Source organism: Podarcis bocagei (genome assembly GCF_964188305.1).
Source record: "Podarcis bocagei genome assembly, chromosome: 9".
Taxonomy (NCBI): Eukaryota; Metazoa; Chordata; class Lepidosauria; order Squamata; family Lacertidae; genus Podarcis; species Podarcis bocagei.
In genome coordinates, this window is record NC_138134.1 from 74,780,139 (window position 1) to 74,807,513 (window position 27,375).

Here is a 27,375-nt window from a genome sequence, read left to right on the forward strand (position 1 = left end):
GAACAGAGCGGGGTGGGGTTGGTTAAACAAACAGAGAGACAGACAGAAAAACAAACACACCACCACATGGGTGGCCCCTGGGAGCGCGCACTGGCCGGAGGCTGGCTGGAGACACTCTCCCAACCAAAAAGGAGGGTTTGACCAAAAGCTGCGGAAACTGCTGCATGATTGGCTCTGAAGTCAGTTTTGCAGCCTGCCCGGTCAGTCCTGTCCTGTTCACCATAGTCATGTCATGGAATTCTACTCAGTATGATCCAGAGCAGAACTCCGATGTATAAAAACTGGAACACGTTACATGATTCCCAAAAAATAGACCAGAGGCAATTGTATTTCATCCAGCAGAGCTTTACTGCTACTGAAGGCAAATGAGCATAATGGTCACAAATCCAATACATTTGGATTGTTTCATTGCCCTCAGATCTGTGGAAAACCACGGGGCTGTCCGGGCTCCATGCAATTGGAGAGGTGACTCGGAAACTACAACTAATCCAGAATGCGGCAGCTAGACTGGTGACTGGGGGCGGCCACTGAGACCATATAACACCGGTCTTGAAAGACCTACATTGGCTCCCAGTACGTTTCCGAGCACAATTCAAAGTGTTGGTGCTGACCTTTAAAGCCCTAAATGGCCTTGGTCCAGTATACCTGAAGGAGCGTCTCCACCCCCATCGTTCTGCCGAGGGCCTTCTGGCGGTTCCCTCATTGCAAGAAGCAAAGCTACAGGGAACCAGGCAGAGGGCCTTCTCGGTAGTGGCGCCCGCCCTGTGGAACGCCCTTCCAGCAGATGTCAAAGCGATAAATAACTACCTGACATTCAGAAGACATCTTAAGGCAGCCCTGTTCAGGGAAGTTTTTAACGTGTGATATTTTACTGTATTTTTGGTTTCTATGGAAGCCGCCCAGAGTGACTGGGGAGGCCCAGCCAGATGGGCGGGGTATAAATAATAAATGTTTATTATTATTATATTATTATTATTCAGGGTTGGCACTGGCCATAAGAAATCCAGTTGCAGTAGACTTAACTTAAACTTACAATAACTTATAACAAGTCTAAACCTTAACACTAAGCGTACTATGTACAGAACACCACACCAGAAGGAAGAGAGATTGAAAGAGGAAGTGAAACCTAGACTCCTTCTGGCCTATTACAGTGGTACCTCTAGTTGTGGACTTAAGCCGTTTTGATCCGCAACTAGAGCACCTCTTCTGTGCATGTGAATAGCGGCAGATCGCTTCTGCGCATGCAGCAAACCCGAAAGTAAACACTTCCCAGGTCTGCGGCATTCGTAAGCTGAAAGTGTGTAACGAGAGCAGAACACAACATGAGGTATGACTGTATAGTCAGCACGACCTTGACAGAAGAGATAACAGGACCAGTTTCAGCCAGCTGCACTCAGCTTCTCTGAAGAGATAACCCAAACATCATGAAGTTTCTGCTTGTTTCTTTCACACAGAGAAGCTTCCAGAACCCTCTTGAATCAATTAGGACAGGGAAGATCTCTACACATCAGATCAATACTTTCTGTACTAAGAAATGCAAACTGATGTTACTCAGAATTTTTATTTATTTATTTAAGCGACCCCCTGCTCACTTTTCTTGGGAGAAAACAAGGGGCTGAAGAAGAGGAAGCATACACAGGGTCAGGGCCATATTTAGATGAAGAGAGACCCTAGGCTGCTCCACTTGTGAGGCCCCTCCCAATTCCCCACACTCACGACTAGAAGAAAATGGAAGAGGGTTATAAACAAAATTGAATGAGGATGGGTATTTAAAATTCTGCAATTCACAATTTCTCCTCTAAAGGACATCACAAAACTTCATCAAAATTTGTTTGTCTAAGTTTGTCACTTTCAATGTACAGAATGCTCAGTGTGGACAACCTCTCTTGAGACATTGTGGCCCTTAATTCACTTTTAATTCTTTTGAGTCTTGAAAAACTCCTCTCTTCCGAGCAGTTAGTGACCATAAAGCTAAGAAATAGCCGCAAAATTGCCTCCACATTAGGAAAGGCCATCTGATTTTTTCCCTTGTATATAATTTGATAAAGGTCTGCATGAGACAGAGAGTGCTCTGCTGTAAGCCTATGGGCTTTGTCTCACGTACAGGTGAAAGTGCAAAAGTTCAGTAAGTTTCAGGTCAATATTTTCTGGGTATAGTCAACAGTTCCATCAACAGTTCAACACCGTGCTGAATTTCTTGCTTAGATGCTATCAGAATAGCAAGAATGGAAAAAACAATTGTGTAACATCACAGTATACAGTACTTTTTAAAATTGGCTTCAAGTGCATCTAATACAGTGGTACCTCGGGTTACATACACTTCACATTACACTTACACATTACACATACACTTACACTTACATTCACATTACACTTACACATTACACATACACTTCACATTGCATACGCTTCAGGTTACAGATTCCACTAGTCCAGAAATAGTGCTTCAGGTTAAGAACTTTGCTTCAGGATGAGAACAGAAATCGTGCTCTGGCAGCGCGGCAGCAGCGGGAGGCCCCATTAGCTAAAGTGGTGCTTCAGGTTAAAAACAGTTTCAGGTTAAGAACGGACCTCCGGAACGAATTACCAGTAAGTATTTAACCCAAGGTACCACTGTATAGGAATAAAGGATTTTATCCTAAACTTAACTCTCGAAGAAAGAGTCTCTAAGGCATCGGGTGAACTTCTGTCATTTCTTTGCCGTTCCCTCACTCTTTGTCTCCTTATTTTGTAGTTAACATTTGGCAAGGTGGCTTTTGCTTGTTTCTCAAGCTCATCAAAATCTTCTCTTTAAAAAATCCAGAAGTGAACTGTACAAACTTGCACAAGAACTCAATAACAGGCCTGATTTCTGAAGGGCTTTGCTGACCTTGTGAAAATGACCTAGCACACAGATTTATATCTCTAAGATTCTGCAGACTTTGGCTGTGAACTAGGGCCCCACAAAAAAATTTCAAGTTGGGCCCTAGAGTTTCAAATTGGGACCCACTAGGATTAAAATGCCCTCGCATGAAGTCTTGGGTTTGCAATTTTGGGAGAGGAGAGACTGCTCGTTGGGGGGGGCAGATGGGCTGCAAAGGCCCCCTAGATTTAAAGGACCTACATAGGCTTCAGCCTATACCGTCTATACAGCCTATACAGTATACTTAGCCTATACAGTCGTATCTCATGTTGCATTAGGTTCATGTTGCCTTTTTACGGCTTGTGAATGCGGCAAATCCGGAAGTGTATACTTCCGGGTTTTGCCGCACGCACAGAAGCATTCTGCGCACTTCGCGCATGCACAGAAGCACTCTATTATGCTCTGTGATTGCGCAGGAGCGCCACTCTAGTTGTGGACTTTTCGGGGTGTGAGCGGCACCCCAAAATGGACTGTGTCCACAACTAGAGGTGATAATAGATGTGTATGTGCTTGCGTTTGTGTGTAAACACGCTGACTTTTTATACAGATTGCACAACTAATGAAAATGGCCACTGTCACTGTTCAAGCGTCTCATATGTAGAGTTACTTGGTTTTCGGAAGCAGCAACCTACGGTTTCTGCAAGTTTCCCCGCACCCCCCCCCCAGGTCGTATGTCAAATTAAGTGGCAGGTGCCACATCAGGTAGGCTTTCCTTAACCACCTACAGTGGTGCCCCGCAAGACGAAAAACTCGCTAGACGAAAGGGTTTTGCAGTTTTTGAGCTGCTTCGCAAGACGAATTTCCCTATGGGCTTGCTTTGCAAGACGGAAACGTCTTGCAAGTTTGTTTCCTTTTTCTTAACAGCGTTAATACAGTTGCGACTTGACTTTGAGGAGCAACTCATAGAACGCAGTGTATATAGTAGCCTTTTTTGAGGTTTTTGGTGATTTTTGAAGCTTTTCCAAAACTTCTTTTGCAGCCATTTGGTAAGTTAAACTTTTAAAACTTTTTTGGGGGTTTTTGGATTTTGGGTTGGGGTGTTTGGAATTCAAGGACTTGGTGTTGGGGAGGGGTTTGCAAGAATCTGGAAGCTTGTGTTTTTTCCCCCTGCATTTTTATGATTTTCTGTGACCATTGGGCCACTCTGCTGGTTTTTTTTTTTAAAAATCTGGATTTGAATTTCTGTGTGGTGGGTGGCTGGGGGAACAGTTGAGGAGGGGTTTGCAAGAATCTGGAAGCTTGTGTGGTTTTTTTCTGCATTTTTATGATTTTCTGTGACCATTGGGCCACTCTGCTGTTTTTTTAAAAAAATTCTGGATTTGAATTTCTGTGTGGTGGGTGGCTGGGGGAACAGTTGAGGAGGGGTTTGCAAGAATCTGGAAGCTTGTGTGGTTTTTTTCTGCATTTTTATGATTTTCTGTGACCATTGGGCCACTCTGCTGTTTTTCAAAAAAAATTCTGGATTTGAATTTCTGTGTGGTGGGTGGCTGGGGGAACAGTTGAGGAGGGGGTTCTTCAGCAAGAAGCAAAGAGTGGAAGAGGAACCTTCTTCGAGTTGTCCCCCAGAGTCTTAGAAAATGTACTGTACACTTTGTTGATTTTTAAATGTTTTTCTGTCATGTTTAGAAACTTAATTTATTGTTCCTTCAATTTTTGAAATGCTCTTTACAGTATGTGTGACTTTAAAGAGCACTTAATAAACTCTTGTTGTACCAAATTTGGCTTTGTTTGGACTTTTTTTGACCATAGGAACGCATTAATTGAATTTCAATGCATTCCTATGGGATTTCGTGCTTCGCAAAATGAAAAATTTGCTAGACGAAAAAACTCGTGGAATGAATTAATTTCGTCTTGCAAGGCACCACTGTACCAAATACTTAGCCTATACAGTCATATCTCATGTTGCATTAGGTTCATGTTGCATCTATTCGACTTGCGAACGTGGCAAACCCGGAAGTGTACACTTCCGGGTTTTGCCGCACGCACAGAAGCATTCTGTGCACTTCGCGTATGCGCAGAAGTGCTCTATTGCGCTCTGTGCTTGTGCAGAAGCGCCGCTCTAGTTGCGGACTTTTCGGGGTGTGAGCGGCACCCCAAAATGGACTGTGTCCACAACTAGAGGTACCACTGCACACACTGGCAGAGGAAGAGGAGTGCGGGGTGAGCGCACTGCTCCTGGCAGTGCAGTCCCGGTGGGGTGCCATTGCGGCTGCCCCCCTGCCCGTGCTGGGCACCACCCCGTCTGCTCTCCGCCCCCCTGGTGTTGGAGCATCAAGCTCCGCCACTGACAGTACATAAATCGGGCACTGCACGGGGGTCGAGCTGCAGCCCGCAAAGGAAGTTCCTCTGTGCGCAGTGTGGGCAGGTTTGCTCGTGGGAAAGGGTTTGCATGAGTCGTTTTCTGACCATAGTAGGGCAGCTGGGTGGCTGCTTATACATCGCTCATTCCCTCCCCCGCACAATGGGACAGCTATTTGCATGCGACGGACAGCTGCTAATTTATACGCATCAGTATAAACTTAGAAATCAGGACTAGAAATGCAATGCAATGTGTATCAGCATAGAAGGGAAGATTGTGACTGGGTGGCCCCTTTGTCTGATGCCCTAGAAATGGCTGTGTGTTGGCAGCATCAAAGCTCTACCTCCTTGCGATTTCCTTTCTCCAACAGAGGACTGTCCTCCTCAAAAGAGCAGGCGGCCACACTAGTGGATTTTGCTAACCTAGCTTTAAAAAAAATAAAAATCTTCCTCCTCCTCAATTTCTAAATCAGGCCAAGCTGGGTAGAATTATAAAAGTTGCTAGGAAATGATATATAATGAATTGAAAAGGATGTTCAAAATAATCTTTGTAAAAAAAAACACCAGAAGCTTTTCTTTTGGGAATTATAGGGACAGAACTTCCTAAACTGTATAGATATTTATTTATGTTTGCTACTACAGCAGCAAGAATGTTACTTGCCCAAAAATGGAAAGAAGCAGAAGTCTCAGCAAAGGAAGAATGGATACAAAAACTTATGGAATATGCAGAAATGGTGAAACTTACCGGAAGAATAAGAAATCAAGATAGCAAACTTTTTACCAAAAAAAAAGGATGGAAATGGTTTATTGAATATTTACAAACAAACTGTAAACAGAAAAGAACACTGGCAGGATTACTGTAATAACTTTCAGTTTTATAAGAATATATATTTAAAGTAGATGAATAAATGAGTAAGTAAAGTTAATTTGGAATATGCAGAAAATATAAAAAATAAATCTAAGGAACCGCAGAAAGAGGGGGAAGGAAGTCAAATTTTGAAATGTTTAAATGATTGTAAAATTAATGAAATGTATTAATTTGAAAAGTATAAATAAAAACTTTAATAGTAATAATAATAATTTTAAAAGTTGCCCCTGAGAAGTTATTAGTAACAACTCAGTACTTTAGCAGGATTAACATAGAATGAACAGTGAAGATATAAATGAAAGGGAACTTTAAAAGGAAAAAATAAATAAATACTGTAAGGTAATAATTAGAATATGCAGTAATAAAGACAAAATGTAAGAAACCAGAGGGGGTGGGAAGTAAGCCGATTTGATGGGTTGACTTTATTGAATTTGTATAATTGTTGTAAAACTGAAAATGTAATTTATTTATTTTTTTAAAAAAGAATTATAAAAGTTGTTGGAGCAGAAGAATGCAGAAACTTCTAGGGAGATCGAACTACTGGGGACTTACTATTAGACATGACTTCCACGAGAATCAATTCAGTCTGGGCTTAATGTATTTTATTTACTTACAATATTTATAGCCAGCTTGTCCTTGAATATTTTTAATCACAGAGCAGGGAACAAAATAATAAAAATAAACAGAAAATGAATATACAAATAAAAAATCAACGTACAAAATTTACAAACTCATATGAAGCCCAATATACAGGACCGTATCATCAACAACAAAATTACAACACTAGGATCCAGCGCTGAAGGCCTTCTGGCAGTTCCCTCCCTGCGAGATGTGAAGTTACAGGGAACCAGGCAGAGGGCCTCCTTGGTGGTGGCGCCCACCCTGTGGAACGCCCTCCCAGCTGATGTCAAGGAAATAAACAATTATCTGACTTTTAGAAGATATCGGAAGGCAGCCCTATTTAGGGAAGTTTTTAATGTTTGATGTCTCAGTGTGTTTTTATATTTGGCTGGAATCTGCCCAGAGTGGCTGGAGCAATGCAGTCAGATTGGTGGCATATAATAATAGGCAGAAGGGTGGGGGAAGGAGGGTACAAAAATGTAAACTTACAACCCTGCGAGGTAGGCTGAGCTCACCCAGTGTCAGAAAGTGAGGAGGAGGGGAGAGCCTTCCTGCTGCTTTGAATTTTGAATTCTGGTGCTGGAGGAGACTCTGGAGAGTCCCATGGGCTGCAAGAAGATCAAACCTCTCCATTCTGAAGGAAATTAGCCCTGAGTGCTCACTGGAAGGACAGATCCTGAAGCTGAGGCTCCAATACTTTGGCCACCTCATGAGAAGAGAAGACTCCCTGGAAAAGACCCTGATGTTGGGAAAGATGGAGGGCACAAGGAGAAGGGGACGACAGAGGACGAGATGGTGGGACAGTGTTCTCGGAGCGACCAGACTGCAGGAGGCAGTGGAAGACAGGAGTGCCTGGCGTGCTCTGGTCCAGGGGGTCACGAAGAGTCGGACAACAACATAGGAGTATGAAAACGGAAAAGTGAATCAAGCTATCACAGCCCTTCTGTGGTTTCCGGACTTTGGCTGTGTACACATTACTGGCTTAAAATGCACTGCGGTCCTTTCCCCTCTCCACATTTCAAACTGAGGGGTGGGGGAAAGCACCAGAACACAGTATTTCTATATATATAAAAAACAGGATTGAAATGGATTGTGCCTCCTGTTGTGTCCACATGGCTTCAGAAACCATCACTGGGAGCTCACTGGATCCAGAGTAAGCAGACATAGCTTTTGTCTTCTTCTGGGAGGACCTGTTTTCAAGCACTGCAAAAATATGGCGCATTCCCAGTTTCCACTGAAGGCCGTGTGTGCCTGGGTGCTCTCTTGGGCTGTTCTTTTTCATTCAGCTCTGGGGAGTACTCAGAAATCGCAAGTGCACCAAGCTACCCGATGAAGGAAGCAGATGTCACCCGAGGATGATTTTTGCATATGCACAGTAGCAAAGTCTTCTTTTAATTCAAGGATTTGTCTGGTGTGGCAGTGACGGCCAAGCTTTTGAGGAAGAGCCACTAAGAATGTTCAAAAAAGTGGAAAAACAGCTGTAAGATGCTTTGCATTTTAAGAACCTTCCTACATCAGCTGTTGCCAACCAGGGGCCCTCCAAATGTTTTAGACTACAGCTCCAGAACATTTGGGGGCCCTCAGGATGGCAAAGGGTGTCCTAAATTTTGGAACGTTCTTCTTTACTCCATAATTTTACAGTTCCACATAATGGATGGCTCCTTATTTGAGAAACACAATGACCCCTTTGAACTCTTTAGATCAGAAAAACAATAACATGCTGTACTGCTGCAGTGTTGTGTTTTTGATATTTTGATCTGGCAATCCTAGCAAAGAGACCGGCAGTTCAGTAAACTGCTAATTACTTCTGCAAACAAGGTACTAATTACCTTTTCCTCTCCAGCCTGTGGTCCGAGGTTCAGTTTGTCTTGGAAATGCATCCAGAGTTTGTTCTTGAGTGGTAGCTGAGTTTGCTCTGATGACCTGAGTGAAATGGAAACTCCTCATAGAAGAATGTGGCAGATCAGATAGAGGAAGGGGTTTTTTTATACTTTTTTTAAAAAAAAAATCAATGCATGTGAAGCCATCAGCTCGTTTGCGTGCAACGCTAATCCATGCTCTGTGACTTATCTTGGTTTACTGAGGAACAGTGTGCTTGGGCACACTGCCCAATCAACAGCCCTCTTAGTGCAAGCCACAGCTGCGAGCCAACCTGGTTTGTTGCTGCCTTGCTGATCTTGTGTTTGACAGGAAGCAACAAACCATGGTCCCTGGTTCAGACATAAGGGGAAGCCAAGGCTTCCTAGTTTGCTTATCTTCCCTGCTCCCAGGGGAAGGAGCGAAGCAAGAGTGATCAGGCAGCACAGTTCAAATCTTACCTCTGCCATGAACTCACTGGCTGGCCTTAGGCGACATACCCACCAACATTTCTCCGATGAAAATAGGGCTGTCCTATTCCATCATAATACCCTTCCAACATATATAAAAACATAACATTAAACGTAACATTAAAAAGATGAATTAAAATTGGCTAACAAGAGATAGAATACCAGTGACATCTATTTGGTTTTTTATTTAACAATGTTCCTATTCACTCATTCTGTTTTTGGCTGAAAGATGCTGTATCTGGCATCCACGAAATTATCCCCTCCGAGAGTATGTTACTGTTTAGTATGTTCTTAAAGGTTTTTAATATATATGTTTTGAAATCCTATCTTTAATTGTACTGTTGCATCAGTTTGGTGTTTGCCATGTGGTAGGAAAGGTGGGGTTTTATATACTGTACAAATTCTACATGCATTCATGCAATTCTCTGTCCTGACACTAGGTGGCAGAAGGGGCCAAGAGGTTTCCACTTCAATTCCAGAGGATGGGAGGGATTCATGGGTCATCATCGTCGCCCCCCCCCCCCCCCGCCCATAAAATCATGTTGATTTTACAGACTGGGTTCTTTGTGGTATGATTGGTTTGACGGTAGCAGATTCACCTTTCCCATTAATATGATGCAATATATCTTCATGCAGCCGTAAGAATGATGTCACAAACTGGAGAGATGTGGGGGAAAGTCACAGTCAGGAACATCATGTGTTGCCCTGTTCTGCTTCTGGATCTGGCTGGGACAGGGGAGGTATTTCTGGGGAGGGCAAGACAGACAGAGCTGCCGCAGACATCAGTGAGGAGCTGCGAGTTTTCTAGAAAACCAGAATCTGCATAGACTGTGCTTGAGTTATATCTGTCTTGATGATTTGTGCTTGAGCTTGCTTTCCTTATGTACATAAGCACCATAAGTGTGCTGGTCAAGCCAGAGCCAGTGGCCTGTTCTCCTGTTCTCACAGTGGCTAACCAGATTCCTATGGGGAAAATGGTATATTGTACTGCATAAAAATCTTCATACTGCACATTTTGAGGAAGTTAAACCTGATCTTAAAAAAAACATTAAACTCATTCCAAAAAAATATTTAAAAAAATATATTCAAAAAATAATAATAATTCTCTTTCCCCACCCTGAAGGCTTTCACATCTTTACATCCAGATAAATTCCACTGGACTCATGTAAGGTGTTTTTTTGTTTGTTTGTTTTTTGGAAAGTCCAAGCTGATCTTCTGTATCGACGTTTTCAGATTACTTGGGGCAATGAATTTCTGTGTTGGTGATGCCTCAGTTACTAGAAGAAAAGAGACAGCATTATTATTATTTTAATGCAGTTCTCTTCCAGAAACCACATAAGCCATCACTGGTAACTTTTATAAATATGTATATACACAAGCTCAGTTCTGAAGCTGCTTCCAGAAATGTTTTAATCATTTAATAGCTCTGGGACTTTGACACTGATGCACTCCTCTAACTACTACGAACAAAAGAAGAGTCCTGCCCCATCAGACCAGAGGCCAATCTAGTCCAGTATTCTGTACTCACAGTGGCCAAGCAGATGCAACAGATATTTTTTTTGGACACAGCGTATGAATACAGTGGTGCCTCGCAAGACGAAATTAATCCGTTCCGCAAGTCTCTTCGTCTTGCGGTTTTTTCGTCTTGCGAAGCACGGCTATTAGCGGCTTAGCGGCTATTAACAGCTTAACGGCTTAGCGGCTTTAAGAAAAAGGAAACAAACTCGCAAGAACTTGCAAGATGTTTCGTCTTGCAAAGCAAGCCCATAGGGAAATTCGTCTTGCGGAACGACTCAAAAAACAGAAAACTCTTTCGTCTTGCGTGTTTTTCGTCTTGCGAGGCATTTGTCTTGCGAGGTACCACTGTATTAACATTTCCGTTAATTTTATCTGCCTTTTATTTAGTTGTAAATTATAATAACCTTCCGTTGAGGCAATGCCACATGGTCTGCAAGCCTGCTGTGTATGCTGTTTTTGTATGCACTGTCTTTGTTCAATAGCGTGTTGCTTCTGTTGCAATTCCACCATGAGAGCATAGGCCAGCTTCATCATTTTAAAAAATAAACTATTGTAAATACTAATGCACCCCCTACTTTGCATGGGATTAAAATGATGCATACAAGTATTTCTGCTTATGGGCAAAGACAGGTGGAGGTGGGAGTAATGTTTTGTCCTAGAACCTTCAATAGAGAGACAGCCGAGTGCCGTATTAGCACCTCAGTAAAGGCTGAATAGCAGAGGAGGGTGGTGAGTTTTGGTGTATAACATTGCAACAGTTAGGCCAAAATGCTGAGCTCCACATATTATTTTTGAAAGAAAGAAAGAGGAGAAAACCTTAATGGAAATATTTTCCACGTCAGATGCACTCTGCGCCATCTACTATTATTCTGTTTGCAGACTACTTCCACTAACTGGTTTCATATACTGCATTGCATTTGCGTTTATCTCCCACGGAGCTCAAGGTTCTCCCTCTCCTCATTTAATCCCCGCAACAACTCTGTGAGGTAGGTTAGCTTGAGAGTGAGTGACTGGCCCAAGCTCATGCAGTGAGCTTCACTGCTGAGTGGGGATTCGAACCCTGCTCCCCCAGGACCTGTTCTGACACTCTGACCGCTACGCCACCACTGGTGAAATGTGCAAATTTCACTGGGTCATTTTGAATCCCAAACTTTGCAACAATTTATAGTAACAAATTACCAAAATGTTGGAGTTTCCAAAACTGATTTTAGGCTGTGGCTTTAAAGGCGCCCTGACAAAAACAAAAGTATAGGAAATTTTAATGAGAAGCTTTATAACCCAAGGTCAGGTGGACTATCAGTCACATGATTCCACAGATGGGATGCAACCGCTCCCCTCATCCCTGGCCACTGGCCATGCTCGCTTGGGCAGATGTGAGCCGGAGTTCAAAACTTCTGGTGGGCACCAGCTTGGGGAAGGCTCGCCTGATGACCTCTAACAGCTTTAGGCAACCACCGAAGTGCTGACCTTTAGTCCCTTCCCCTTCGCGAAATTGCCACAGTGCTGGCAGTGCAAGATACCCTCCGGGGCTGCCTTTATCACATGCTGCCACTTCTGCTTCTGTGGCTGGTCATCACATGGTGTTGCAAGGCGATAATGCCGCAGCAACATCAGCAGGTTTCCTGGGGGTGAGCTTGAGTCTGCTGTCGGGGTTACAGACGTATCATGTGGATTTGTATCTGGATTCTAAGAGCGGAGTGGCAAAAAAACGGGTGGCCAAACTAGGCATGATGAGAATCATGTGAGCAGTTCTCTTCTGTTGTTTTTTTAACCATATAGCAGCTGTGGTGGGTGGGTGTTAATCTTGATCAGCACCAGCGGATGTGCAAGAGGGGATTTAACCCTTTGCTCCCCACTGTTCCTATGTTAGTAGAGGATGGGGTGAGGAGGCAAAGTTTGCAAAGACCAATGTGACTGGTGTCAGAGCTACTTTGGCCATGAGGTGTCTGAGAGCTGGTGTCAGGGACTGAGTGGACACTGAGCAGTGGTGGGTGGATTCTGATGAGGGGGCACTGGGAGAAAGGTGGTTGGGACTGACTTGGAAGAAGGGAACAATGATCTGGGGGAGCCTGTAAGAGCCAAGAGTCAGAGGCAAGAGAAGCTGCAGGACTGGAGAGTGAAGAACAGGTGCAGGAGGAGAGAGAGAGGTCAGGCCGGTGTAGAACCAGGAGCTTCTATGCCTCCACCTCCTGCCGCACCTCTCCTGCTCCACTGGCTCCCAGGACCAGTCGAGGAATGAAGAGGGAGGAGCAGAAGCTTTGGGATGCAAGTCTCATCAGTCCCAGTCAACACAGCTGTGGTTCAGGTACAGATGGTATGGGAACCAAGCAGGTCCTGGCAGCTGAATAATCTTCAGTGACTGTTGCATGATATACGATATCTTTATTGTCATTGTCCCATACAGAACAATGAAATTGAAAAACTACATAAAACATTCAACACCCCCTAAAAACTCTGAAACACCATTTTAAAATACAATATACTATAGAGACTCCTTATGCTGCATTTAGAACCAGAATTGCATTTGCGTAGAAACTGTTTCTCAGGCGGCTAGTCCTGGCCTTTATACAGTGGTGCCTTGCAAGATGAAATTAATTCGTTCTGCGAGTTTTTTTGTCTTGCGAATTTTTCGTCTTGCGAAGCACGGTTTCCCATAGGGTATTAACGGTTTTAAGGAAAAGGAAACAAACTTGCAAGACGTTTTTGTTTTTCGTCTTGCGAAGCAAGCCCATAGGGAAATTTGTCTTGCGAAGCGACTCAAAAAACGAAAAACTCTTTCGTCTTGCGCGTTTTTTGTCTTGCGAGGCATTTGTCTTGCGAGGTACCACTGTAACCCTATACCTTCTTCCAGAAGGCAGAAGCTGAAAGAGATCATTTCCGGGGTGTGCACTATCCTGCACTATCTCTGCAGCTTTCTTATGGCACCTGACAGCATAGATTTGATCTAAGGTGGGAAGAGTGCACCCAATTATTCTCTTCCAGTCTTTACAACCCTGGACAGCATTGTTTTCTCCCTGACCGTGCAGCTCCCAAACCACACACACAGACCATAAGTTAATACACTCTCCACAGTGCAATGGTAAAATGCCATCACCAGGTCCTTTGAGAGATTGTTTTTCTGGAGGATTCTCAGAAAATATTGATGAAGGAATCTTATTGATGAAGGAAAGTTTCGTGCATGCACAGGGCATGTCCTACAACACTGATGGCTTCCAGAGAGTGTACATTCTGCTCTGGCATGTCTCATTAGTGGGTGGGGGTTGCATTCATGCAGCTGAAATTCATTTCCTAGTGGGTGGGTGAGGGGTGAGAGACTAACAAGCAAGAGTCCATGCGCTGAATGAGGCCAGCGTTACACACAGCCCACAGTTCTGTCCAGATACATTTGGGGAACTCTAAAGCAGGCCGGATGTTGTGCTTGCAAACGACGCTCTCCAGGAGCAACAGTTTCCTTTATGTTTGTCACCTGAACTCTGTATGGCTAGTAGAGAGGGAGCTCTGTTGTGTATGGTCCAGACTGCTTATGGAACATCGGAAGCATGGCTGCCTCCAGCTGTAACTATGACAGAATTAGTGAATCTAGACAGACCGAGAGCTAGGTAAAACAGGGATAATCTGGCTGCATAGCTTGCAACCTAAAGCTTCCTTAACTAGCAAAAAATCCTTCATTAAAATAATGCAGTAATAATATAATAAAAATAACGAGCCCCCACTGTACTGCTGCTGAAGTAGAAAAATAAACCAAAAAAGTGGGCCTTGCGCAATGCTGTGATTCCTACAAAGGGTGTGTGTGATAATATTAATATCATTTAGTAGTATCAACATATTAAATAATTATATAATGCTATAATAAGAAAAATGAGCCCAATTCGGCTGCTTCTGCAAGCAAGAAAGTGGGCCTTGTGCAATGCTGTGATTCCGACATAGGGGTTGCATGATCATAATGTCAGTATTAATAACAATACTATTTAGTAATAAGGGACGCGGGTGGCTCTGTGGGTTAAACCACAGAGCCTAGGACTTGCCGATCAGAAGGTCGGTGGTTTGAATCCCCGCGATGGGATGAGCTCCCGTTGCTCAGTCCCTGCTCCTGTCAACCTAGCAGTTCGAAAGCACGTCGAAGTGCAAGTAGATAAATAGGTACCGCTCTGGTGGGAAGGTAAACTGCGTTTCCGTGCGCTGCTCTGGTTCGCCAGAAGCGGTTTAGTCATGCTGGCTACATGACCCAGAAGCTGTATGCCGGCTCCCTTGGCCAATAAAACGAGAAGAGCGCCGCAACCCCAGAGTCAGGCACGACTGGACCTAATGGTCAGGGGTCCCTTTACCTTTTATTTAGTATTAATAATATCTTATATAACGTTAACGTAAGAATAATGAGCCCCAATTCTGCTTCTGCAAGAGCAGAAAAATAAACGAATAAAATGGATAAAATGCTGCGATTCTTGCAAAGGGGCTGAGCGTAACATTAACCGTAATATAATAATCATGACAATAATCGTAATCACAAGGAGCCCCCGTCGTGGCCCGGCAGCAGCAGCAGCGGCCAAAGTAACAGTCCAGGAAGAGGAGCGGGGGGGAAATCACCGAGGCCCGCCGAACCCGAGGTGGGAAGTGGGAGGAGCCACCCTGGCGCGCCGCAGCCAACCAGCGCCGTCCTCTCGGCCGTCCAATCGGCGGGCTGCTTCCAAGCGGCGGCCCGTGGGCGGGCCTTGGCGGGGGGCGGCGCCGCCGCGGCCTCCTCCGCCTCCTGTGAGGGAAGGAAAGGCGGGCAAAGCGAGCGGGCGAGGCGAGGGAGCCGAGCGAGGAGGGAGCTGGCGCGGCCGTGAGGGGAAGAGGAGAGCGCGGGAGGAGAAGGAGAGAGGGGACCCGGAGGATTGCCGTCCGCTGAAGCCGCCGCTCCGCCGCCGGGAATTTACCTCAGGCTGGGCTAGTCGCCTTCGCCGCCGTGCATGGAGCGGCACCGCGGTGGCGAGGGCGGCGGGCAGGCTCGGGAGCCGCCGCTCAGGAAGGGGAGGAGCAGCAGCAGCAGCAGCCGGGACTGGAGGAGCCTGCCCGCCTCGGGGCTCTGAGGGGAAGAGGGAGAGAGCGCGACACCCCCAGCCCCGCGTGCCTTCCTCACCGCCCCCCGCCCGACGGCCTCCGTCGCTTGGCAACCGTAAGTCTTCCTCCCTCTGAGTCATCCCGCCGCCTGCTCCGCCCCCCAACGCCCGCTGGCCACGCCCACAGTCAGGGCGCGCGCGGGCGTGCTTGGGGCCGACTTGGGATAAAATACTGGGGGGCGGTGCCAGGCAAGGCCCCCCCACATAATCACTTCACGAGGGGGTACACACACTATTTGAGTGGTAGTGCCCATCAACTAGGGGAAAGGGGCTGGCGTCCTCAAATATTTGGGGGGGGGCGGTTGCTAAAGGTCCCTTGGCCCCTATGATGCGAACATGTATGTGTGTGTAGATACATACATACATATCTCTCTCTGTGTGTGTGTGTGTATACACACACACACACACACAGTGAAACCTCAGGTTACATACGCTTCAGGTTACAGACACCGCTAACCCAGAAATAGTGCTTCAGGTTAAGAACTTTGCTTCAGGGTGAGAACAGAAATCGTGCTCTGGCGGCGCGGCAGCAGCAGGAGGCCCCATTACCTAAAGTAGTGCTTCAGGTTAAGAACAGTTTCAGGTTAAGAACGGACCTCCGGAACGAATTAAGTACTTAACCCGAGGTACCACTGTATATACATATATTTGTGTGGGTGTCTGAAGGAAAGTTAGATTGGTTATTAGCCAACGCCCCCCCTTCAGTCATTTTTGGGAAACGGGCTGTCACCCCCACCACACCACCTAATAAGCTATAATTCCCAGATCTCCCCAACCCCATAAAACATAATCCCCAAACTGCCCCTTCCAATGTGTTGTACCAGTTTGCCCTCACCCCAGTGAGCTATTACTGTACCCCCTAGATTGCCCCTCCAATGAACTATAATCCCCAAATTGCCCCCACCCCAACGAGTTGCCAGCTTTCTTTTAATAATAATACTTCCAGCCTAGTAACTTTTTACTCAGAATACAGTAGACCCATCTGAAATGCACGGGCATGGCGAACCTTACAGTGAAGTGAAATTATTCATTCCTATGCATTTCAAATGGGCCTGTTCTGAGTACGGCTAGCATTGGGTTCAACCCACAGGTGTTTTTTTTAAGGTTGTATTCAACTAACTTTTTACTTAGAGTAGACCCATTGAAATGCATGAGCATGACTAACTTAGTGGACCTAAGTTATGCCCATGCAGTTCAAGTGGGTCTGTTGTGAGTGTGGCTAGCATTGGGTACAGCTCACAGTTTCTAGCATTTGTGGAAGCTGAGATATGAGGTAAAACATACAGGCAATATACAGGCCTCTCTTTTTGAGAGTCGAAAGCTGGCCTGCCCTTTCTTCTCCTCCTCCCCCTTCCTCACCCAGCCACTGGAAAAAAGATTCCTGTGGATGGATGCCCAGGCTCCTCCCCCTCTTTCTATCTTAATTGTGGAATAGGGTTTGGGAGTTCGCTTGCTTGGGAGGAAGTCTCCCTGGTGCTTACTCCTAGGAAAGTGTGCATAGGGCTACAGGTTTAACCTCCTCTTGCTTTTTATTTATGCAGCTTATTTTTTCCATATGTGATAAATGAGAAATTATGTTTAGCTTATTAATTGGTTTCATGCACAATGTTATGCTCTGAACACTTCAGGAGAAGAATACCCTCTTCATGTTACTTGCTTCAGCAGTTATTCTTCCTCACTCTGTCTCCATTTGCTTGAATCAATAAATGCATATTGATCTCTGTTTAAGGGCTGAGTTTAATGGAGGAGAGTCTTTAATGCCTGTGTCCCTCTCCTCATCCCCTTCTACAATGTCATCTTCCCCCCAATACACTGTGGTTGATATATTGGCATAACACTTCTCTATTTGGGTGATAGTGGTGGAACTTGGTTTAGAAAATGCCCCTTGCTGTGGCTTTTGTTCCGCTTTCTGAGGTCATTATTAGACTAGTTATTCTGTTCTTCCTCCACATGCTTGAAGAAGTACCCTTCAGGTTTACAGGCCCTTTCCTGTCTCCTTGTTGGAATGTAGGATTGTACCAACACAGGCTACTTGAGTATTGTCTACTCCATGGATAGGCAAACTAAGGCCCAGGGGCTGGATCCGGCCCAATTGCCTTCTAAATCCAGCCCGCGGATGGTCCGGGAATCAGCGTGTTTTTACATGAGTAGAATGTGTCCTTTTATTTAAAATGCATCTCTGGGTTATTTGTGGGGCATAGGAATTCGTTCATTTCCCCCCAAAATATAGTCCCCCCCCCAAAGTCTGAGGAACAGTGGACCCACCCCCTGCTGAAAAAGTGTGCTGACCCCTGGTCTACTCATTTTGCCACCAGCTTTTCAGGGTCTTCAGCAGATAACATGGTACCTGATCTTTTTGCTGGAGATTTCCAGGGATCAGTCCTGGGACCTTGTGCATGCAATAAATGTGCTCTGCTGTTGAGCCCTAGTCCCTTCACATTAGCAGGTAACCTTCCGCCTCATAGACACTGTGTGCAATAAGCACCTTGTGGTGCTCTTCTCCAAGTATTTGGTCCCTCCTGAACATAAAAACCCATTCTGGACTGAATAGATATAGTTATTGACCTGCCTATTGTAGACCTCTGTTTCTGGCAGTGCATCTTTGTAGCATTGAATGTCAGGTGCAAAAAGATCACACCCTCTTTCTGTATACATTACGATAAATGTAGTGGGGGGCCTTAACTTCAAGGGGCACTGAGCATGTGCTGTGTTCAAGCCTATTTATGGCCACATCGTTATTTCCATCCCCTGTAGAGTGTGTGTGTGAAAAACCATTGAACTCCGTAGGGTAGTTTCATTTGCCTCAGAGATGGAGATCCACAAAGATTATGCATAGATGGTTCCCTTGGACTGCACCCTACTTGAAAGTAAAGCTAGGCCAATCCATGATGTTTGGCTGCCCTGATGCGTTTTATTTCAAGTGAACAGTCTTATTCCTTCCCTGTTTCCATTTTCCCTGTTGACTTTCCCCATCTCTCTTGGCTTTCATCTATATGTTTTTGGGTGGGGAAAGAGCTGTAGGTCAATGCTAGAGCAAAAGCATGCAGAAGACCTGAGGCCCAGTCTCTGTATTTTTAATGGTTTTATCTTTTGCCTTCTTTTGTACTTGTTTATTGTAAAGCACCCAGATACCTTTATGTTGTAGGACGGCATGCAAATGTCATAAGATGAATACACAGGAGTGGGGAAGTCTCCTGACTGAAGAGCCACTGCCTTTCAGTATAGAGACAATAGATGGACTAATGCCTCTCTGTAGATCAATGGCTTTTCAGAATGGGTTGTGAAATACAGTGTTTCAAGATATTGTTATGAGTTACATTGTTAACTTGTTACTCTGTTAAAAGGCTTTAGCTCCAGGATGGAAAGAGAATAATTTTAGTGGGAAATAGCAGTGCTACTTGGATGCTTGGATGACTTAAAAACAAAAAAACCAACAAACTAGGAGCCTTTCAAGCATATTGTTCCTGCAACTTGGTGGCAAGGGACAATACAGCCTCAAGCTCCTAGACTCACTTGCCTCTTATTCACCATTATTTGAAATAAACTTCCAGTGTGTAAAAGCAGAGAAACTTCTCAATCCATGCAGACCTTCTGCTTTCTGAATTTTGTGAAATTGCAGAATGGAAAGCCGTGAAGCTTTAGGGTCAAAATAAACTTTGAGTTATTATGGAATTTTCAAGGAACTACTGTTTATGAGGACATGAATGAAATAAAAATGGGTTTGGGATAGCTAACTTTGATGCTAACTGTAAAACTTACACCCTGCTTCTGTACATGCTTTATTCAAAGTGAGTAGAAGCAGAATCTGCAACAAATGTTTGGTATATAACTCACCAATAGAAGCGCTTTCAGAAAGTCATGCTATCCTATATGATGCTATGAACTGCAAAGGGCTCAAGCATCACAAATCACATTGCCTTCTCCCCACTCTTCCCTTTGTGCTTTGCTTTTTTATTGTTTCTCCCATCTGACACAAAACATTCTTGGGCTTGGAGGCTACTGAGCATGCTCAGTCCACATTGGCCTGGTTTGGGGTTTTTGTTTTTAATGAAGGTGTTGTACTTTTGCATATCCTGCTTCACCCAGCCAAAACTTAAATTTTCCTCTTGCCAGAACTCGGCCACCTGAGTTTGCTGTTAGAAGGCATAATGAGCCTTCAGCTCAACTTCCTTGTAGAAAAATGTTGTGCTGATATTACCATTCAATTACATTGCCTTTTGGACTTTCTCCAAAATTAAGGGTTTCTTATGATGATGTATGATAGTGAAAAAACCTGAATTACTGTTTCTAAAACCTGATGATTAAACTTGGTTCACTAAAATATTGCTTTCATTTTCTACCTGTTCACTTTATTTGCCTAGCTAGCTAAAACTAAAATACACCTACATCCTTAGGGTGCAGCAGCTTGTATCTCCAATTTATGTAATTATATTCATAATTGTTTTATAATTATTGTTTGAATAGATGTAAGGTGTGTGTACGCATCTAAATTCCACAAGTAAACCAATTGGCACAATTTTAGAGGCTAAAGTAGCACATGAAGCGGTTGGCACTGATTGCTGAGTAAACCACCTTTTGGATTGGAGCATGCGCTCATTATATCACGGATTGCTGGGATAAATGTGCACAGAGGTTTATTTGTGCTAGGTAAGAACATAGGAAGCTGCTTTATGATACGTCGGACCTCTGGTCTTTCTGACTCAGGATTGGCATCAGTTCTCCAGGGTTTCAGGCCAGGATCTCGTGCAGCTCTAGCTGGAGATCCTGGGGAATTGAACCTGAGATCTTCTGCATGCAAGGCAGATGTTCTACCACTGGGCTGTGTGTTACACGTTACAGCACAGGTGATGGTCATATGTGATGGTCATATGGCAAGTTGTAGCTATAATTGTTCAAAGTTCAGACAGAACAAATTTTGTGGTATGTAGTCAGATGCATGGGCTAATATAGTTAGTATAATGCACAACCCTGGGCACAGCTCACTGTGGAAAGGAAGCATAGAAGTAAATTAAATAAACGACTTCAAAATCCAGCATTAATTATCTCAGTCTTGCCTGAGTTACTTGCCTGCTTGCCAGCAGCAAATAGTTAAGCTGCTGTACTTTGGAGAGCTGGCTTATTTTGCTTCTAGGCCTGCTGACCTGCCACACATAATCTAAGTGCGTATGGACAGGTGGGCTGCAAATGTTATTTTAACTGGATTACTGGTTATATGGTGAAATGTAAAGGAGGGAAAATTATTCCAGTTTAGCCATTCAGCCTAAAATTGGGAGGCCATACCTGTTTTCATAATGGAAAGTGGGGAGATTCAGCTGTGCTTTGTAAAATGCTTGTATTTAACAACATGCCCTCAGTTTGTTCTCAGATGGATCACAACAAGTTTGCATCTACAGGAATGTGGGAGAAAAGGGAAGGGAATGTGCTTGTATCTGAGAAACAGGCAGAAAGGTACTAATAATGCAATATGCAATTAGAATTACCTTTTTCACAGAGGGTTGTTTTCACTCAGTGGATATAACGATATTTGTTTTCCTGGCCTCATATTAAATTAATTCCTTAAAGGGAGTATTTATAGTATGGGCTAAGGCATAGATTAAGAAAATGCGGCCCCTCCTCATCCCCAAAGTAGCTGTTCAGGCAGGCTGTGTTTCATAGCAGGATGAAATCTGGCTTATTCTCTCCGAAGCTGATGTTCCGGAAAAGATCTAGGCCCCTGGAGACATATTGCAGATCCAAGGTGGTGACATACGAGCTGTCGTGTCTTCTGACTTCATTAAAGGCCCTGTCTTTTCCGGAAACGTCTTGGTTCTGAGTGTGCTTAGTAGATGTGGCTTAACCAGCGCTTTATATCTACAGGGCTTCACGAACAGCTGTAATGGTTTTCAGCAAAATGCCTTTCTGATTGCAAGAGATTGTGACACAAATGCTCACTCTGTCAGGATTGTGGAACTTGGGGTAGTTCTTGCTTGTATGAATGAGAGAAAACAGTTGCCCTGCTTCTGTAGTATATCAGTTTTAAGCAGTGAAAAACTCTTGTGTATCAAATACAGTTGTTGCTGATCTCTCTTCACATCCTGGCAAACCGGATGTCGTCTTTCACATTTTATCCACAGTCTGATTAGTTCATAGTTGCTTTGCGAATAAATAAATCAAACGTTACTATCTCAAAAAAAAATTAATGGCTAACATATGCAGGCTAATGGTACACTGATGGATTGATGATGGGGGGGGGGAGGAGAACTCAGCTTCCAGTTTACAAGGGACTTCCCTATCTGTTCATCTGGAGGCACCTCTGGACTCAGCGCTGGTGACCAACAAAGTAGCTTTTACAAGCCAGGTTTCATAGCATTCAATGTAGAGTAAACATGTTCGCTTGTCCTCAAAGGTATAGGGCAATAGTTCCTGATCTGGCCAACAGGCTAGATCATTATCTCCTCCACCTCTCTGGGCCATGTTTGACAGGTGTAGGAGTCTGCACTCACCTGCCAATTACCTGATGTCAGTGTGATGTTAGAATGACATCAGGTGACCTTTTTTTTTGCATGCAAGGGCCTTCATAAGCCCCTTTCAAATCACTGGACAAGATAGCACTTTAGAAGCCCCTTTGAACCAGCTAATGAGAACAGTGCTCTTCAACTTTAGTTTCCAGATATTGTTGGACCCTCATCATCCTAGAAAAGGTTACCTGATGGTCAGGGGTGATGGGAGTTGTAGCCTAATATCTGGGGATGCAAGATTAAAGAACACTGGGTTCTTTTCCATCTCCCAAAGCGTAAGAACTGGATGGGCTGGTTTGCTGTGCTTTATGTGTGTTCTAAGGCACCTACCATGATTTTCTAAGGCACATACCATAGTAAGGTTTCCCGACATGGACATTTCTAAGATGTGGCTTGCCAAATTACACCCTCGCTATTGCCCTGGCATCAAAATCTCATCCTGTCTTCCAGCTTTCTGTGTGCTTTCAACTCTGCATGCAATGTTTGTGTTTTCATGTTGACACCATTCTCCCAAGCCCTAGGGACAGGGTGGCTTAGAAATGGAAACATTTCTCTCTCTTTGCTAAGTGTAATTCCTCCAGCCTAGTATGATCCCTTAGGGAAAAGGTGGTTTGGCGTCTTTAGAAAAGCCTTGCCTAGCCCATACTACCCTATTGAACATATGCAACTGCCTTTTATTGAGTCAGACCCATTGGTTCACCCAGCTCAGGAGAGTCTGCACTGACTGGCTGTGGCTTCCCAGGGTTTCAGGCAGAGAACTGGTGTCCCTCCAGATGTTGTTGGATTTCAAATCCCATCAGCCTCAGTTAGCTTGGCCAGTGGGTAGGGATGATGGAATCTTTAGCAGTTAGTCCTTCAACATCTGGAGGGCACCATGTTGGCTACCCTATGTTCTGGGGGAGAAATGAAGCAGATTACATGAAGGGAAAATCCAGAGGGGAAGGGTGATGGGAATCATTACACTATAATCTTGCCCAGGACTATATGAGTCTACCCCATTAGGCGCTTTGCCTTTGTGATTCTTCCATATAGCAACAGGTGCAGAATTGATCTTTGTCTCTCAACCCTATTCTTGCACTATGTAGTTTTGCCTCACCCATGAGCAGGGCAGTGTGTGTGTGTGTGTGTGTGTGTGTGTGTGTGTGTGTGTAAGTGTAAGTAATGGAATTCAGAAGCATTCTGCTTAGGGCTGTGTAAAGGTTCTCAAAAGCCACCATTAAACTTCTAATAGACCAGATATTTTGGAGTTTCCTAGCTCTGCTGCATCATATAGGCAACAGCCATATGATTAGTACAGTGGTACCTTGGTTCTTGAACGTAATCCGTTCTGGAAGTCCGTTCGACTCCCGAAACCGTTCGAAAACCAAGGCGCAGCTTCCGATTGGCTGCAAGAGCTTCCTGCACTCAAGCGGAAGCCACGGCAGATGTTTGGCTTCCAAAAAACGTTTGCAAACCGGAACACTCACTTACGGGTTTGTGGTTTTCGGGAGCCGATTTATTCGGCAACTAAGCCGTTCGAGAACCAAGGTACCACTGTGTACCGTAGCACAGAAGCCTACAAAAACTACTATTCTACAAAAATCACTAGCATGCCTGAATATACACATTCTTTATGTAGCCATCTGAAAGTAATTCTTACTCCCAGCAGGTGAGTAGTAGTTACTTAAGGTTCGTTTACCTATTTCATATATTTAAATGCTACTTAATACCAGTCTCTTAAGTGGTTTAGAACAACAACAATGACAAAGGCACCCTATATACAACAAACAAACTTTTTAAAAATATAAGCGCCTCTTTGCCCTTGGCTTTTGATGCTTGAGATGCATATTTTAGCATCCACCATATTTCTGTGATTGCAAGTTGTTTTAAACTGTTTTCAATTTTGTGTTTTACTTGTTGTCACCCACCATGGCACCTTAGGGTGGAGGGCAGGTAATAACAATATAACACCAGAAGAAACAATCAAATCCCAGAAAAGCAAAAACATAGCAGCACACTTTAAAAACAGAGTCAGGGAAATAACTCAATAGCTTGTCCACCAAATAACTGCAATGTGGATGGAGGATTAGGGAGAGGTATGGTCAGCAGCCATCTGGGCCCCACCCATCTCCAACTATATCTCTTTCTCCCTGCCATTACTTACCATAATCTCTCCTACCCATAACCAGGAAAAGGAGCACCATTCCTTCTCTCTTTACCCTACCTCTTGCAGAGGCACATCCTGATTTATGTACAGCACTCACTGCACTAACATGTACACATGACGCCCATCTTCCAGTCAATTTACCTTCTCGAAGCATTCACAAAGCTTGTATTTATGTGGTTCCCAGTGGCTCCAGAATGGTTAATATGACCTTATTGGACTAACTACTTATAACACACGCCAATTCCATGCTATTTCGAAAGCTGCTGAAATGGACTATCATTTGTTATTCATCCAAACCACCACCTTGAAAGTGAAACTTGGTTGAGAACAAGCCTTAGCTTTATAAAGGAAACAATGACCTCGCTTGTGGAAATGCGTAAGGGGTTTTCCTCTTGTGTTGCTTTTTATTACAGTTAATTGTGGAGGTTGCCTCGAAATTCCTGGAAAGGTCCTATCATTGTATGACCAATATATATGGTACCTATGCATAGGTATGGAAATGAAAGACACAGTAGGCAATAGAAACAAAACATGCACTACAAACTAAGTTTTGGAATTACTAGATTCTTTTGGTGGTTAAGAACACTACCTTTTTGCAATATACCGTATTTTTTGCTCTATAAGACTCACTTTTTCCCTCCTAAAAAGTAAGGGGAAATGTGTGTGCGTCTTATGGAGTGAATGCAGGCTGCGCAGCTATTTCAGAATCCAGAACAGCAAGAGGGATTGCTGCTTTCACTGTGCAGTGATCCCTCTTGCTGTTCTGGCTTCTGAGATTCAGAATATTTTTTTTCTTGTTTTCCTCCTCCAAAAACTAGGTGCGTCTTGTGGTCTGGTGTGTCTTATAGAGCGAAAAAGACGGTAATGGCATTGGACCAAGGGCAAAACTGCATAAGTGTGTAAGAGTGATGGGCTAGGAATCTAGTTGGTCACAGAAGTGACAAAACTAGATTTAGTTATGGCTTCGCATTTTCCATCATTCTTTTTGGCACACAAGCAGCTGCCTTATGCTGAGTCAGACTGTTGGGTCCATCTAGTTTGGTAGATGCTACACAGACTGGCAGCAGCTCTCCAAGATTTCGAGCAGGGAATCTCTGCCAGTCCAAAAGACGATGCTGAGATTTGAACCTGGGGCCTTCTACATACAGTCAGATGTTCTGCTCTTGAGCTATGGCCCTTCCCCACATCTCAGCTGTTGACCTCCACAACTCTCTCATCATATCTTTCTCTTTAACTTGGATCAAGTTTTCACTCATAAGCAAAACCTGTTGTGGGGTGAGGACAGTCTTCTAGTTCACGCTGTGTGTTCACATACACATGTGCTGATGTACTCCCATGTACTGTTCCTTTCAGACATTTGTAGAGAAGCCTGCTCCACTTCCAGTTAGTAGTGCTTGACTGGGCAGAGCAAAAGTCCAGTTCAGATATAATTGACTTATTTTTTTTATATTCTGGGGTGTCATCCAGGGATGGAAAAAATGACAGGAAGGAAGGGAGTGATTCTTTTCTCTCTTTCTCATGCTAAATATAGAATGACATTAAAACCTGGGAGCAGCAGATATTGGTGTGAAAGGAATTCTGGCCCATTTTAATGTTGTCTATTTCCATACTTGATTTGTTACGAAGTGGTGACTTTTTGTTGTAAACTGGATGGGTCTGGCCCTGCCAGGGGCCTCTGGGGCTAAACTATGCTGCATGCAGTGTTCTTCCAATGCTTGAATTTCTGTGTTAGGTTAGGAATTGGTAACCACTTTTCTCTCTCCCTCCATCTCTGGGAAAGTTTGAGAATGTACCGGATGCTGTGAAAATGCTTGTGGGTTTTCTTTTCTGTTTTTTGTCTGGGGATTTCTAGAAGAGAGAGGCATAATGGGAAGGGAGCGGATGGCGTGCATGGATCACTAGAACCTGCCATGCTTAGTGCTACAAAACAATTCAGCAGATGCAACGGCAGGAATTGTTGGGGATTTTATTTATTTTTTGCTTTTGTGGAAAAAAAGCTTCAGGTCAGTCTTTCTAGAGGGAAAGTATTTTGAAATTTGCTAGCAAAAACAATCTGTCTTAAATTTCCGAATGTGAATAGGAGTTACAGTTTCAGCTGCATCAAAGATAACTGGGTTTAAGAATTAAATGTGCATACATCTCTAGTTCATAGTGCAGCTAGTGTCCAGCTTCCAGTGGATTTGCTGTTGGCAAAAAGAGCAGCCGGGCTCATTGGGCTCCTTTTCTGATCCTGATCAGAATGCACAGGAAATGCATGTGCATTCTGCGTATTGACTGATTTAACTTTTTTATTTGTCATGAAAGCCGGGCAATTGAAACTGTGTGTGCCTTACTACTGGGAACCAGGAGTGCTTATTGTTAGCCATTTAATAAGCTTACCCTTTAATAAGCTTATGCCATTTTTATGCAGCTGTGTAACACTTGCCAGTTCTGTTCAGGCCAGACTGAGGCAATGTGTTTTGTTCTCCAGTCATATTATGGACTTTTAAGTTGTTTCTGTTGTGGTTGTTGCATAGGTACATATTCTGCATTTGGAATGGGGGCATTGTTGACCAGTGTGGAGTTCTGGGGTTCATGGTCCACCCTCAGTGAAGTTCACACTGCCTCTGTAGTTTTGCAGGATTGCTTGCAAACCAGACCAGCATATTGTTGACAAATTTTAAAATACCTTCTGCTATATAGGCTTTTATCATTGTAAGTTGCTTTGAGGCATTTCGTTACAAGTGATGAATAAATCCAAGTAATACTGTGATTGCTACCACCAATAGGCAAGCGGAAATGTTGTTTCTGAATCAGCAGTCTATCTCATTTCACAGATAATACTCTTTGGGGTGTAGTTCTGACCTTTTGTAGCTAATGTGAACTTTTCTACTGGAATAGTCTTAATTCCATTCTACCTCCAAAGATAGCATATGTGGCTCTTTTACTTCTCTACGTATATTTACAGCATACCTGTGGTAAGTTAGGCTGAGAGATAGAGGACTGGCTCAAATTCACCCAGTGAGTGTCATGTCTGAGCAGGGACTCTATTCCTAACTAGCATTGGGATGATGATGATGAAAAAGTCTTATATTGCTGTTCATTATAATGGATTTCAGC

At 44.0% G+C, this 27,375-nt stretch overlaps 1 protein-coding gene and 1 long non-coding RNA gene across 5 annotated transcripts in view; one reads left to right on the plus strand and one right to left on the minus strand.

Annotated features, from left to right (window-relative positions):
* Nucleotides 1–6,160: 6,160 nt before the first annotated feature.
* LOC308594392 lies at nt 6,161–15,588 on the minus strand. 3 transcript variants are annotated; one of them, XR_014011423.1, is made up of 4 exons: nt 15,451–15,588; nt 8,519–10,293; nt 7,175–8,137; nt 6,166–6,518 (listed from the first exon to the last, which is right to left on the minus strand). It is a non-coding gene; the product is annotated as an uncharacterized lncRNA (long non-coding RNA). The 3 variants fall into 3 exon arrangements; XR_014011421.1 differs by lacking the exon at nt 15,451–15,588 and adding an exon at nt 10,939–11,445 and having other exon boundaries at nt 6,161–6,518; nt 7,175–10,293; XR_014011422.1 differs by having other exon boundaries at nt 6,162–6,518; nt 7,175–10,293.
* The window catches only part of PTPRA (protein tyrosine phosphatase receptor type A), a 140,008-nt gene continuing 127,890 nt past the window's right edge, over nt 15,258–27,375 (plus strand). For both annotated transcript variants that reach the window (XM_081207028.1, XM_081207029.1), the window contains exon 1: nt 15,258–15,689. The gene's annotated coding sequence lies outside the window, so the exon portion shown is untranslated. The remainder of the gene's footprint in view (nt 15,690–27,375) is intronic.